The sequence below is a fragment of the Gossypium hirsutum genome, chromosome D10, assembly GCF_007990345.1.
Source record: "Gossypium hirsutum isolate 1008001.06 chromosome D10, Gossypium_hirsutum_v2.1, whole genome shotgun sequence".
NCBI classification, from domain to species: Eukaryota; Viridiplantae; Streptophyta; class Magnoliopsida; order Malvales; family Malvaceae; genus Gossypium; species Gossypium hirsutum.
This window is the reverse complement of record NC_053446.1, coordinates 25766246-25782236: the sequence shown is the minus strand read 5'-3', so window position 1 is coordinate 25782236 and position 15991 is coordinate 25766246.

Sequence of the window (15991 nt, the reverse complement as noted above, 5' to 3'; positions counted from 1 at the left end):
AAGCATTATAATAAAGACGAGCAAACATGAATCTTAAGAAGCACTCAAAACGATTTGGGGCTTTTTTACGATAGTATTATAAATAAAAATTAATACTAAAATGGTATGTCATGGTAATTACATATCAAAATGGTATGTTTAGGGGTGGTGTCTTTCTCATAGGCGATATCATCATTTTTTTAATAATTTTTTTATTTTTTTTAAAAAAGATATAATTTTACTAGTCGTGTCCTGTACATAAGCGGTACTACTTTATACTCATTATATACAGTTAAAGCATGGGTCAACTTTGACTCATGACCAGCCCGCCCAAGTGAAGCCTTTTGGACTGGCAGCACCAACTTACGGGCGGCATTGGTGCTAGTCACTAGTCCCCTCCGTCGTGCCTAGACATTGTACTTTGCAGTGATGAGTCCCTTCAAAGGGGAAAAAAAAAAAGATGATGAGAGACCTTATAAGCATGTTCCCCTTTGTAGAAGAAGGGTTGCTAGTGAGAAAAAAAAAGAGGGAAAGAAAGGAGAAGAAGGAGAAGAAAGAAAGGAAAAGAAGAAGAAAGAAAGAAAAAGAGAAAGAAAAAAGGTAATTAATTTTTTAAAATTTAAAGGGATTAATTTTTTATTTAGTTTAGTGTTTTGTGATTTGTTATGAAAGTAAATTTTTTATTTTTTAATTATTTTAAAGTTATTTTTGTTAGTAATGTTTTATTAGGTTATAAATTGTTTGTGTTGAATTTAGTGTTTTGTGAATTTTTATTAATTTACATTTTTTGTTTTCTTAATTATTTTATATTAATTTTGTTAGTAATTTTGATTATGTTATAAATTATTTGTGTTTAGTTTAGTGTTTTGTGATTTCTTATGAATGTAATTTTTTTGTATTTTTAAATTATTTTAAAGTTATTTTGCTATTAATTTATGGTTAGGTTATAAATTGTTTGTGTGTGTTTAGTTTAATGTTTATTGTGATTTTTTATGAATGTAAAATTTTTTGTTTTTTTGTTTTTAATTGTTTGAAAGTTTATTTTATTAGTAATTTATGATTAGGTTATAAATTGTTTGTGTTTAGTTTAGTGTTTATTGTGATTTGTTATGAATGTAAATTTTTTTAATTATTTTAAAGTTATTTTGTTAGTAATTTATGATTAGGTTATAAATTGTTTGTGTTTAGTTTAGTATTTTTTAAATTAATTTAAAGTTATTTTGTTATAAATTATTTGTTTAATTTATGATTAGGTTATAAATTATTTGTTTAATTTAATGTGTATTGTGATTTGTTATAATGTAATTTTATTTTATTTTTTGATTTATTTGTTTGGCAATTTTTACTAATTTATTGAAATGTGATTAAATTTGTTTTTATATAATTTTATAGGTTGTTTGAAAGAAACTAAACAAGTATGTTTCTATTTTATTTTTTGTCGATTCGTATGTTTTTTTTTTGTTTAGATAGTTTATGTTTATTTTAATTATGTTATTATTGTAAACTAACATAATTTTTTTATGTAGGTGAAATATGGGAAATTATGAGATTTTTTTATTGTGTTTTTTACTGTGTTTTTTGTTACTCGCGTATTTACTATGTTTTTACTGTATTTTTTTATTTCTCAAATTCCATTTATTGTGTTTTTTGCAACAAGCTAAATAGATTTTTTTTTAATTACAGATTTGCAACAAATGGGTTCTTTGATTAATAATGATGATCACATATCAAGTACTATTAAGGATATGATAATAAAATTGTTATTTGTTACTCACGTCATTTACAGAGTTAAATTAGATTATATTAACTATTTTGCTACTTTAATAATGCCAGGGTACATACTGCGCATTGAGGGATTGTGTTAATAATGTATGCTTTCTGCCAGATGAATGCGTAATGTCATACTTGGAGTTAGTCGGATTCAGATCAACGGCATTGGTTCGGACCTTTGATCTACGGTACGACTTAATATCCGCTTTGGTTGAGCGATGGTGTAAGGAGAGCCATACATTTCATTTGCCGTGTGGGGAGTGCACCATCACTCTATAGGATGTTGCACTGCAGCTCAAGCTCCCCATCGACGGGATTGTGGCCACGAGCATAAGTTCAATCTTTAGGTTGGCCGTCATTTGCTATAACTTATTGAGACGCTCGCCCAATGAGAGAAAATTTACGGGTTTGAGGTTTTCATGGCTAAAGACCAATTTCGAGCATTTACCGAGTATTGCCAGTGAATGGGAGCTAATGCATGTCGCTCGAGCTTACATTATGCACATTATAGGGGGTGTACTCATGCCGAATGCAAACGGCAACAAGGTCCACTTGATCTAGTTGCCCATATTATCTAATTTGCACAACATTCATTCGTACAGTTGGGGTTCAGTAGTGTTAGTTATGTTGTATCACGAACTTTGTTGGACGAAAAATTCCTCTGCGGTGGACATAGGCGGATGTCTCATATTGCTACAGTCTTGGGCGCTTTACCGGATGCCATTCTTGGCATCGATTATTTCCACTCGTGAATAGGTGATGAATTTTTACTCATTATATCATCATGTTATTAACTGTGCAATTCATTTGGATGTCGTATTCTGTCTTAGAAATTATGGTGGTTATTCCCTCGTTTGTCTACGTCCACTCAAACCTATGGTACATTAACGCACCCATTATCCATTTCCAGACAGTGGAGTGGTATCATGGTGATCGAGTACTCCAGCAGTTCGATTGCATACAGTATATCCCGATACTGTCAGAACAGTTGGGGGACATCCATGGGATTAACAGAAAGGGGAAATATGGAAATAATTAGGTAGAAGTGCATGAAGAATATATTGCAATGTGGAACAACCAGTTGGGGCGGATACCTCAGATGGATCGTGCTTTGGATCTACAGCTCTCGTTAGTGTACATACAATAGTACTTTGAGATGGGGAAATTATTTTTGTTCGTTGGGCGGTCGATGGTAGTCCCCCCAGACATGACACGACTTGGGCAACCCTTCCATCCCCTTCCACATCTGCCTTCTACACTTGAGCCAGAGCCGGAGCTACATTCTGGAGGATAGTTCTTATCATCCAGACTTGGGGCGCAATGGCTATTTCTCGGGCTCGTCAGGCTACGGATATTATTTAGAGTTTGATATCTTCAGCCCACTACCATCGCAGTACTCCACTCTTCCCGGCTCAAGCTCATCGATGGCATTTGAGGCATATGATTTTTCATTTATGTTTTGCACACCCCCATATGCAGGTGAAGAGAACGTTGATTGCCGCAATCACTCGCAACGTGAACGTCGACCTCCACAAAAATATACCCCTAGGACCACACCATCAAATCATCAATTTTAGGGGTTTTGTGCAATTTAAATAGTCAATTTTGTATTTATTTAATGATTTTTTTGCCTAAATAATACAAATTTACATAAACTATTCTCAATAAATTTTAAAATTTTATTTTTTTTATTTAATGAACTATTCTCATCAAATTCACATCAACATAAAATGCGAATTAGTTTATATATTTTTTAAATAAATTTACTTTGGGTAAAATATATTTACTTTAATATTAAAATAAAAGGATTTTATGAGTAAAAATCATAAGTTAAGGGCTTATTTAACTACAAAAATAGGTAAGGGCTTGTTTAAACACAATATAGTGAGTTGAAGGGGAATAAAAAGAAAATAATAAATAAGGAGGGCTTACAAGGCAATTAATCACATTTAAAGAGGGCTTATAAAGCAATTAGCCACATTTAAGGTTTGTTTAAACTCAAAATGGAAAATTTCAGTTATTAATCTTGTGGGCATGCCATTTTAGTTATTAATCTTGTGGGCATGCCATTTCAGTTATTAATTTTATTTTTTGTATTATTTATGTAAAAAAAGTCTTATTTAATTCTACAAAAATATAGTTGCAATAAACTTTAGACTAACTTTGTAATTCAAATTAGATTAATTGCAACAAAATTTAGAAAAATTTTAGATCCAATCCTCTCTACATGTAGTGAATGTAATTAATGCGAGCATTTACTCCGATTAATAGGGGTTGATGAACATCTCACTTCCTAATCGATCGCGATGATTGTCCAATATGATAGTTTCGGTGCAGGTATTTACTCCTCTGCATACACTACACAGCTTCTTGTCGGATTTCTCCCTAATGTCTATTTTATTATTGATTCTAGATGATTATGAACAACCTTTCAGGTTCCTAAGCAACCATTTGTCTGGGACAAGCTCGAAAGTTGTCGGAGGCATTTCCCATGTAGTCAGGTCAAGTAGGACAAGGAACTCATTCTCCCAAACATGAAACGTGCGTGCAAGGGTGTACACATCATCGATAAATTGTTTAACATTGAGCGAGACTTTAGCACAAGCTACCACGACATGTGCACAGGGATAATAAAGTGTGTGGAACCTCCTATAATCGCATCGTCTATTTTAGAGATCAACTCTATAGGACCTATGTGGTATATCGGGTTGACAACCAATGGTCTTTGTAACTTGAAATGTTTCATTACATCGTGAATATACTTCTACATTCATCGACCTTGCCATCCGACGATTTGCAACCATTGCATCCCTAACATCTTCAACAAACACGTGTCTCACCTCCATCTGGTTGAATGTTGCTGGCCCATTCTTGGTATTAAGGTAGCCAACCTATAGAATGTAGCTGAGAAGACAGATGAAATCGAAAGATATTGTGTTTTCATCAATACAGAGTTGACCTCCTTCGCCAAGTTAGTGATCATATGACCATAACGAAAGCCCTCGTCGAAGCTTTGAGCCCATTACCGCGCTCCATGGTACCCAACTATTGTCGAAAAGATGTGTTTGTTTGACCCTCTATGTCACTCTCAAGTCGAGTCATCTTTTGCCGGAAAATATGTGCATTTAGCTCGTACACTGTGTATGTATTAAGAAAATTTAACTTACAGTCTCGCCCTACAACATTAGGATATATATTGAAAAGATAAGATTATCCTTTACCCATTCTCACAATTTGTCTCCGCCAATTTTCCTTCTTATAATCTCGATGGAAGTTAGCCGTGATGTGCCCGATGTAGTAAACAGATCTCCATGGCACACTGGAATGCCTAATGGTGGTAAGTAATCATTTCTCTCTATCAGAGATGATGCAAATATTATCATTACTAATAACATACCTCCGTAGGTTCGTAAGAAAGAATTCCTATGATTCCATGTTCTCCTTATCTATGATGGCAAATGCAATTAGGAGCATGTTCTTATTCCCATCTTGAGCAATCGCAAGAGGTAGGATCTGTGTATATTTATTGTATAGTCAGGTCTCATCTATTTGCAGAAATGACTTACAGTTGGGAAATGTACGCACGTATGAATCAAACGTCCAGAATATCTGTTGGAAAATTCTTTTTCTCGGTTGTAGTTGGTCATCCGAGTTGTAATAAGGTCGTGTCTGTAACTTAATGACAGTTCTCAGCATGTATTATCGCATAGTGACTATCCATCCCTATAGCTCATTGTATGACACATCAAAATCTCCGTACAATTATTCTATTATCATTTGTTTAGCTATTCATGCCTTCCAATATGATACTCGTTACTGGAATCATGCCTGCATTTTGGAAATCAGTACCGAAACTTTAATGGTCGGCATGTCCTTTACCATTGGAATGATGCACGTACAGATAGTTTTAGAATCAAGTTTTTGATGATCTTCTGTCATACGTGTTGAAGTGCATGTGTGAGGCCCAACAAATTTTTGTATCTCCCACATCTGTGACTTCTGGATAAATACAGCTCGTACTCGCCAATTGTAGCCTTTCGCCGACCCCCAACACCCCCAATATATAATGTCAATTTAGACACGGTGACTTTGTAGTCCACTGATATATTCATGCTATACTGCTTAATGGAAAATACGTATTCTTCTTTACTTTCGAATCTCTGGCACATGAGCAACTCCTCAGGATCAGAATCTATGGTCACCCGGTGAGTAGGTAGTATTTCAAGGTACTCCGTGAACTCGACTGTGTGCGCCATATCGGGGTCTATGAGCGACATGTGTGCCCTATGATTATTGTGTATCACAATATGTCAAATATGGTTCCCGACTAAATACACGTTAACGTTTTCATCATCATTCACACCTTCATCATCAATATCATTCGGGACCTCGTCTGGATCGGGATCACTATCACTATCGACCTTATAATCAAAAGGATCACTACTATTGTATATATCATCACCAACCACATTAGTCTCGAGTGCAGCATTAAGATCGATGTCGATCCCGTGTACAGTCGATTGACTATCAACGTACGATATCGGAACCACTATACACAGCTCTTGAGCTCTATGTTCTTCACCTAATGAAGTGGGATCTTCAGCTGGCTCCACACCAGCTAACTCAGCAAATAACTGAATCGGTGCATTTTGGTCGCTCTAATTCCCATAATAAAGAGCGATCATTGTCTCCACATCATCTACAAGTTCCATTTCAGTGAATTTTATGGGATCTGTCGAAACTGGAAACTTGTAGAAAAGTTTCGAGATCCTTCTCCCACAATATCTAACAATTTTTGCACTAATCCTTTCCTTCATATCATCAAGCGAGACATTTCTATTAAATCTCATTGCTATTTGTTAGCGACATTCAAATATACATCCCACGGTTGTCGTTAAAATTACTCCATCAAAATAAACGCATACGAAAAACTGATTATCCATATTCATTATTAAATCTGTTAAAAAAATAAAAATTCTCAAAACAATTTCGAACAGCAAAAAAAAATTACTTACATAAAAAATTTAATGAATAAAAAGAGATCAAAATTATAAAAATATGCAAAACTTTTCATTCATAAGCTTAGACTTTTTCAGTTCTCATTTCGTAGATGTACAACTATATTTATTCATTTTTTTCACATTCTGTACTCTTTAACATTTATCCTTACATTTAGCCACTTGAACTCATTTCCACGTTTTCTTCTATCTCGATTCTATATCTTCATCTAGGAAATTCTCTATATTAAATTCTGAATTCTCTACAAATTCATCTTCTACAATCTAATTTGGAAATTCCTCAAGATCTTCTTCCTCTTCAATCTTTATAATGGGTATTGAATTTATAAATTCTCTTGGTAATTTCCTAACAACTAATTTATCCTAATCCATGGCATGCCAAAGACATTTTGCTTCCCAATCACCTTTCGCGAACCTACACTTTGTCTCACTATTTTCCTTGCTCCATAAGAGATTATAAACTTTACGAAGTATATAACTATATTCCAATAGGTTTGTGGTACCAATGTCTTCCAAAGTTTGTCTAAAATGAATTGATGTTCCCGTTCTATTAATGTCCCTATAAGGGTCAAGTATTGTGCTTTATTCTTTCTAACCAGTTCATGACCTTTCCATAATAATTCTTGCATCTTTTGATTTACAGTAATAAGGCGTTGAACAATGTTTTCTTCTGGTTCCATTCTGTAATCTTGCAATTCTCTTATCATCTTATCAACTTTCTCCTTTTGTACTGAAGTTGTTATCTCATCAGACAATATCAGATTTATTGTCATTTCTACCAATATCTATGACAAAAAATATTTTTTTTTCTATATTTTCAGTTTTTATCTATTTTCCTCTAATGTCATCACTAGCTAATAATTAATTTATAATAGTTACTAACAAAATAACTTTCAAATAAATTAAAAAATATTGAAGATTACATTTATAGCCTAACAAATCACAATAAACCCTAAACAAACAATTAACCTAATCACAAGACTTACTAACAAAATTAATAAAAATTTATATTCATAACCTAACAAATCAAAATAAACATTAAACTAAACAAATAATTTATAATACTAACTAACAAAATAAATTAAAAATAACAATAAGCAAACTACACAATACTACCAAAATAATTTATCTTCATCATAATCTATTCTATATAAAAAAACAAAAATACATTATCTTTCTTTCTTTCTTCTCCCTCTCTTCTTCCTTCCCTTCTGCTATTTTTTTTAAAAAACCCTCATTCTCATCTTCACTGGGACTATTAAATAGGGTCCTAAAATTGGACCATTGGTGCCACCTATCAGATAGGGGTCACTAGTGCCGCCTATCAGATAGGCACCGCCCCCTTTTATACCATTTTTGTATTTGTACACGGGCCGTGTACTAGATCCGAATATTTTCTACAAGTAGTGCCGCCTATGTAAATGGCACCACAAATAAAATAATACTTTTTAAAAAAAATTAAAAATAAAATTTATTAAAAAAATCGTAATACTGCCTATGAAAAAGACATCACCCCTAAACATATCATTTTAATATATAATTATACTGACATACTTGTCGAAACCATTTTTTAAAACAAAAATGTTATTGTCGACTTAAAAACAAAATGAAAATTGGAGTCGCCACCGATCTTTTATTGAAGTGTGATCGGTTCACCTTAAAGACAATTTTGGTCTGCGAAATTTTGAGAAAACATGTTCGGGAGTCGGTTACGCACGAGGAAGAGTTAGCACCCTCGTAACGCCCAAAATTGGTACCGAATTGATTAATTAAGGTCTTAATTCCGAATATCAAAAATTAGTGAAGAATTTTAAAAATACGATCCTCCCTTTTTAATGATAATTTTATAAAAGATACTTGGATAAATCGAGGCGAATGCTAAAGACCTTCTCGTCTCAGAGTAATAAAATGTCACACCCAAAACATTAGGACACGACATTTTTAGTCCCCGAGAATAAGCCTGTCTTTTGATTTTCAAAACTCTTGCAGTGAAGTTTAAAAAGGATATTCAATTGCTTTAAGTCAAATGAAAAATCGAAACCCAATACGTTAGGGCACAATTTCTCAAAATTCCTAGCGTTGAATATAACCTTTATTATTATTTTTTAAAAATCTTCATTTCGAGAATGAGTTTTTCTTTATGTGTCTTGATTAAAGAAAATTTTCGATTATTCAGATTCAACGAGAAAAATTGGAACCCAATACGTTAGGGCTCAATTCTCTCGAGAATTCCAAATTTCGAGTATTGCGTCATTTTGAAAGACTTTTGTATAAAATGATTTTGATATTTAAATAATATGAAACATAACCTTTTAAGCAAATAAAATGCGATAGAATGATGATGTACGGCGTGAAATGATAATTCGTAAGCCAAAAAGTACACTAATGAATACAAACAATCAATTGATACAAACAAACAATACCGTATACATAAGAGCAATGGTTACATGTAAATACTATCGTTTAAAAGCTAATGAATTAAAAATCAATAATATACATATATTAATTTAAATAAGTAGTACATATGGGATGAAAAACTTAATATAAATAATATATATATATACGAGTTGAAATAAATTAAGTGTATAATAAAATAAAGTTTAAAAATAGGTATGCAGAATAATTAAAATAGATGATAAAACTAAGTAAACAGTATACATAAACATGTTTTAAATAGTGAATATAAATCAATTTCAAGTAAATAGTATAGGTTAATTTTAAATTAAGTAATATGTAAAATAACTTAAAATAAAATAATATATAAAGTAACTTAAAACAATAATCTATGAAGCAATTTAAAATAATAATATACAAATTTAACATTATATATACATATATATACATACAGGAAATTTTAAATAAAATAAATCAGAAATAAACTAATTTTAAAATAACATATAAAATAAATGGCTTAACTAAATAATATATGAAAAAATATATATGAAAAAAGGTATTTAATATTTGGAATTCAATAAAAATTACAGGTAGTCAAATAGCTAAATAAATTAATAAACAAAGCTTAAACAATTTGATTGGGTAAATAGGGATTAAATTAAATTTAAAACGAAATCAGAAAGGAAAAAAACGAAAATAGAATAAAGTTGAATGGCCAAATGAAGCACACACATTACGTAGGGGACTAAATGGGAAATATTCCCTATCCCTCCAAACGCATCACAGCAGTCTGGGCCAAAATGAAACAACATCAAAAAAGCGGGGCAAATTTAGAAAATAAGGGAAAACCAGATTAAAATATGAAACAAATCAGGAGGGTTAATGGCGCAAATATTCCCTTTGAGACCGAAGCGCGCGGATCTAGCCGTGCTCGGGTCGGGTCATCGGGTCAGTGCTAATACGACACCGTTTTAGAGCTATTGAAACAAGCCCTAAACGGTGCCGTTTCTTATACCCAGTATAAACTAAATCAAAACCCTAAAATCCCTAATATTTATCCCCTCTTTTAAACCATCAGAAAAAGAAAAAGAAGAAAAAAAACTAAGTCTTCTCGACCTCCTCCGCCGCCTTCAAACCCAAAACCTCATCAGACTCCGACTTGGACGGAGCAAACGAGGTTTCCACGGCGCCTACACGAAGGTAAGTACTTCCCCTTTTTTATCTTTTACTCAGTTCATGAAAACGAATCAAAAGAAAAAAAGAAAAAATATAAAGAAGAGAAAAAGGAAAATCGGAACCGGAAATCACCTCAAAAGTATGCTCTATTTGCTGTGTTTTTTTTGAAATTCTTTGTATCTTTCTATATTCTGTGTCCCCTTACAAATTCTAGAAAATGACTTTATAGCCGAAGATAAAAAATTACAACAAAATATATTTCGCTCTTTTTTTATTTGCTGCTGTTTTCTGTTCGTTTTTGCTTGTTTGCTTGTGTGCAGGTACGGCCGTACGGAGTAGTGGGCATGGAGGCGTGGCACATGGCGGTGGCGCACGTGCGAGGGCAGAGGCTGGGTTCTGGTTGCTGCGGTGCTGGAGCAGTATGCGGCTAGGGTTTTTTGGTTCCATTTTGGTGTTAGGCCGTTGGGCCATTAGGTTTAGGTTAGTGGGCTAGGTGCACTGGGCCTTTGTTTAGTTGGTTTTGGGTATGTAATTTTGGGTTTTTAAATTGGGTCAATGTAATGAACACTTGGACTTTGGTTTGTTGTTTTTTTTTTTTTTGTTTTCTATTGGTTTTATTTACTTTATAAAATTGGGCTGGGCAAATTGAGTATTACATACTATTTTTGTATTTCTACATGGGCCGTATACTAGATCCGAATAATTTCTACAAGTAGTGCCGTCTATGTAAATGGCACCACTAATAAAATAATATTTTTAAAAAAATAAAAAAATAAAATTTATTAAAAAAATTGTAATACCGCCTATGAAAAAGACATGACCCCTAAACATATCATTTTAGTATATAAATATACTGACATACTATTTTGGTATTAAATTTTTTGGTTTATAATATTAACGTAAAAAAGGCATGATTTGGCTTTCAAAGTCAAAAGGTAATGAAAGTACAAAAAGAAAATATTTATTAAACGAGAACCTATCAAGTAGAAAAAAAATCTTGACATATAAGTTGCATACAACTCTATAAAAGATTTATCAACAATTATAGTTTAGAGATACGTTAAAGGTATAAAACAACAAATTACTTAACTTTAATTTATGTCCAATTTATAAAAATTAAATAAACAAATTATGTGGCCGTCTCCATTATTTTCACCAAGTTCGTAGTGGTTCACTATTATTTTATCCATTTTCTACAAGAGTGTTTAAAGTTTATTCATCATAATTTTTGGATAAAAAACACTACTGGTCCAAAAAACTGATAAAAATGTTTTTAGGTTTAGAGTCATAAGCAATACTAAATAGATAATTTTAGGAGTTAAGAGTTCTTTTTAACTCAAAAGCAAAAAAAAAAAAAAAATTAGTTTTTGTTTTTGGCAAAAATATTTTTCAGGACCAAAGGATAATTTTAACCCTTATAAAGTAATTTATATAATATTTATATTAGGTATGTAATTTCTTTCATATTGAAATTTATTTTAAATATTTAAATTTTTATTGGTTATATTTTTATATTTAAAATTTAGTTTATATATTTAAATTAAATTTTATAAATAATTAATATTTATTTTTTAAAAAATATTTAAAATTTATATTTTATATATTAAAATATTAATAATAAATTATTTTTTATATTCTTACTAAAATATAATAATATTAATTAATTATTTAAGTGACAAATTTAAAATTGGACGTAAAAGGGACCCATTTTTCATTATTTATCAAGCATTTTAAACAAAGTTCCTCGATTCTAAGTAAACTCAGACTATGAGCGAAAAGAAAATGCGGATCATCCTCTTTAACCTCACACAGGTCTAGTGGACCACACAAGTCGAGGTTCGCCTTCGATCGATGTAGATCCTTGCATTTGTACATTCTTTGGTTTATAAATAGGTGGTTGGGAAGATTACCTACCTTGATAGAACAAAGATCTCGGAGGTCTTTGCGTCACCCATGGCGAATGATTGCAAACAACCTCCCAAATCCTTTCCATTAGTAATATTAGCTTCATCCGGATTTCCTCCCTCATTAACTACCACGTCCCGAAATTCAGCATTATTAAATACCCAAAATCTGTATCTATTCCCTACATTCCCATTCCGTCCCTCCTTCCTTGCTTACGGGGTTTCCTTCTATCAACAATCATCCAAGCCCCATACTGTCCTCTAGCCGGCGAGCCATTCCCCCTCCGGTGACTTCTGTTGGGGTTTCGTATTATGATGGCCATCAGTATCCGATTGAAACCCACAAATATCCTGGTTATGCCCATATCGACCACACCCAAAACAAACAGTGGGAAGACCTTCATATCTACCCTTTGAAGAACACCATTGATTCGTATTTTCGACGCGAAAGGAGAGCAAAACCAACACAGATAGCCATGCGAGCAAAACAACCTTTCGAACCATTATGCTTGTTAGTCCACCTTCACATCGCGACCAATAATGTTAACAATTGTTTTAAGGATGCTTCTTTTACAAGAAGCACCAGAAAGTCCGGGCAATTGAATCCATACCATTACGTATGGATGATCTTGAGCTGTTGAAAAGAGAGGTGATCATGGTTGAACGGTCAAATACTATCTGAAAACCACCTAAGGTCCTTCCATCAGCGCTTTTGTATAATCCTGTTCATCCTTACACTTAACAAAGTAATAGACATTCTCAAGATCCATGAGTTGAATAGGAGTGTATGACTTAATAAAGCACTGAAACCAATACGTCTCCCTAAAAGCTTAATAACAACAGTCAATCTCCTGTACCCTCTCAAAAGATTTATGGAAGGTAACAAAATCACCCTCTTGTAAAACAATATCCTCCTCCTTAGAGCTTTCAGCATTATTCTTATTACCACCACATAACATATCCTCAAAAAGAAGCTTTCTGCACAGGAACAACATTCTCCTTAACCTCACACGGGTCTAGCAGATCATCCTCCCGGCCAACTCCGACAGGCGGTAAACAGATTCCAGATAAAGACATCCCCAAATCAAATTAAAACTAACTTCACTTATATTTATTCAGACTTAAACTCATTTGATAAAGATTGTCCAATAATGCCTTTCAAAAATTGTTAAGATCGTCCCGATTAAGCAACAAACAAATAAAAATAGCGGAAGAAATTGAGAAGATGAACACACAAATTTAACGTGAAAAAATTCCTCCAAAGAGGATAAAAAATCACGGGTAAAGATAATTTTACTATAATGGCAAAAGAATGAAGAGTACAAAAGATGGAGATAAAACTAAACTCCGAAATCCCGAAAAACAAAGAACCCTCAAAACGTAAACACAAAATTTTCTGAATGTGTTATGAGTTCTAATCTAATGGGTGTATTTTCTAAGGTTGTACAAGAGCCTATTTATTGGCTAAATTCATATGTCAAATAATAATAAAATAATCTAAACTAATCAGTATTTGACTGAAATAAATAAACAGAGTTTAACTAAAAGATTATTTCTCAAATTTGACTGAAAATATGAGTCATACTTAACAAAAATAAACTAATAAAATATATTTATCTGAATACAATTATTATGTAAATTATATAAATATTAAATTATGTCAAAAATTAAATATAGAGATAAAATTTTAAATTTTGAGCTTAATATAAAGACTAAAAATAAAATTTGATCATTGTTTAATAATAATAATAAAATAATTAAGATTGAAATTGGACCATCATCTTATAATGGAGAGAGAGAATAGCAGAACATGTGCCTATTGAGATACCAAATTATGTTAAAAATTAAATAAAAAATTAAATATTGAATTTAAGTATAATATAGAGAGTGAAATTGAAATTTAACCCTTATTATATAAATTAAAGAAATCTTAATTGCAATTCAATTATTTTATAATGTAAAAAGCAGGAGATGTCTCCTGTTGGAAAGTCCTAAAGCCTTCTTCATATTTAAAATTTGAACGTAATCTAAAGACTAAATTGAAATTGTACCATTGTTTTAATTTTTTTTTTAAACTTTGTTTTTTGGACAGGTGTCAAAAAAGAACGGTTTAAACAATATATAGCTTTTATCGGAAAACCATTGTGCGACAGTCCGAAAGTCCTCTTCTAACTTACCGACCGCCACAAAGCTTTTGTAACATAATCCTTTTTTTTAAAGGTTATAGGTTTAATGTTTTAAGATTTAGTATTTATGGTTTATAAATTAATTTATTATTTAGTGTTTAATGTTTATAATTTAAAAGTTTAGTGTTTATTTCTAAATAAAAAATAAAAAATAATATTTAATTATATTAGTAATTAATAATATAAATTATAAATAAATAATAAACTTTAAATCTAAATATTAAATACTAAACCTTAAATCATATATATTAATTTAAAGATAAACTATTAAAATAATCACTTTTGTTTATCTCAAATTATATTTTAGTTATTTATATTTGAAATGTTATGTTTTAGTATTTACATTATCATGTTGTAACATTTTAGTCACTAAGTCATTAATTGTCGTTAACGACGTAACGGTAAGCTGATATGACATATTAAATCATCACTTCAAACAAAAAATTTAATTTACACCAAAAAACCAAAAATTTTAAGTTAATTTATACAACCGGTTCCCATATTTTTTTTCTTTTATGTTTTTTTAACTTCTTTTTTTTCATTCTCTTCTGCGTCTCCCTCTTTTTTTCCCTTCTCTATTTTTTTTAACGTAATTTTTTTTATGTTTTTCATTTGTTAAAACTAGTCCCCATACTTTTATTTTTTTTGAACAATTTAATTTTTTTGAGTAAGGCAAGCTTATGGACTAGCTTTAACAAATGAAAAACATAGAAAAACTATGTTAAAATAAATGAAGAAGAGAGAAAAATAGAGAGAGAAGCAGAAGAGAATGGAAAAAAAAAAAGAAAGTTAAAAGAACATGAAAAAAAATTAAATTGCTCACAGTGAAAAAAATATAAGGACCAATTGTAGAATTTAACCTAAAATTTTCATTTGATATGATGATATAACGTGTTACATCAGCTTATCGTTACACCGTTGACGGCAATTAACGGCTCAATAACTAAAATGTTACAACACGATAACATAAGTGACTAAAATGTAATCTGAGGCAAACAAAAGTGATTATTTTAATAGTTTACCTTAATTTAAACATTAGCTCTAATTTAAAATCTTAAAGTAAATAAAATCAATGGTTTGATTTGACTGTAAGTCCCAATGGAACCTAAGGTCTGTGAGGATAATGTTGCAGGCCCATTTACTCGGTGGCCCACTACCCGTTACAAGCCCAAGTGACAAACGGCCCAATAAGCCCAACCGGCCCCAAACTCAGTCAGACTAGGGCGGAAACACTAGCCAAGCCTAGCGCCGTGCCCATCCCTCTGCCATCGCCTTGTCCCACGCCACCACCAACTCCCTCACCTGCCCTCTAACTCCCTGCAAATGAAAGAACACGCAAAGCAGAGACGAAGGGGAGAAAATAACATTTTATTGTATCATTTTCGGGGGATAAAAGGGGGGCTTCATCACGGGATTTAGGGGGATTTTTTCTTTTTTTGTAAAACCCACATCAGAAATCAAAAGGGAATAGAAATTTTAAAAGGTTGAATCCTTGCTATTCTTCTTGGTTTTCTCTTATTTGTTTGATCTTATTTTGTTTTTTTTTTCTTTGCAAATCTATTCT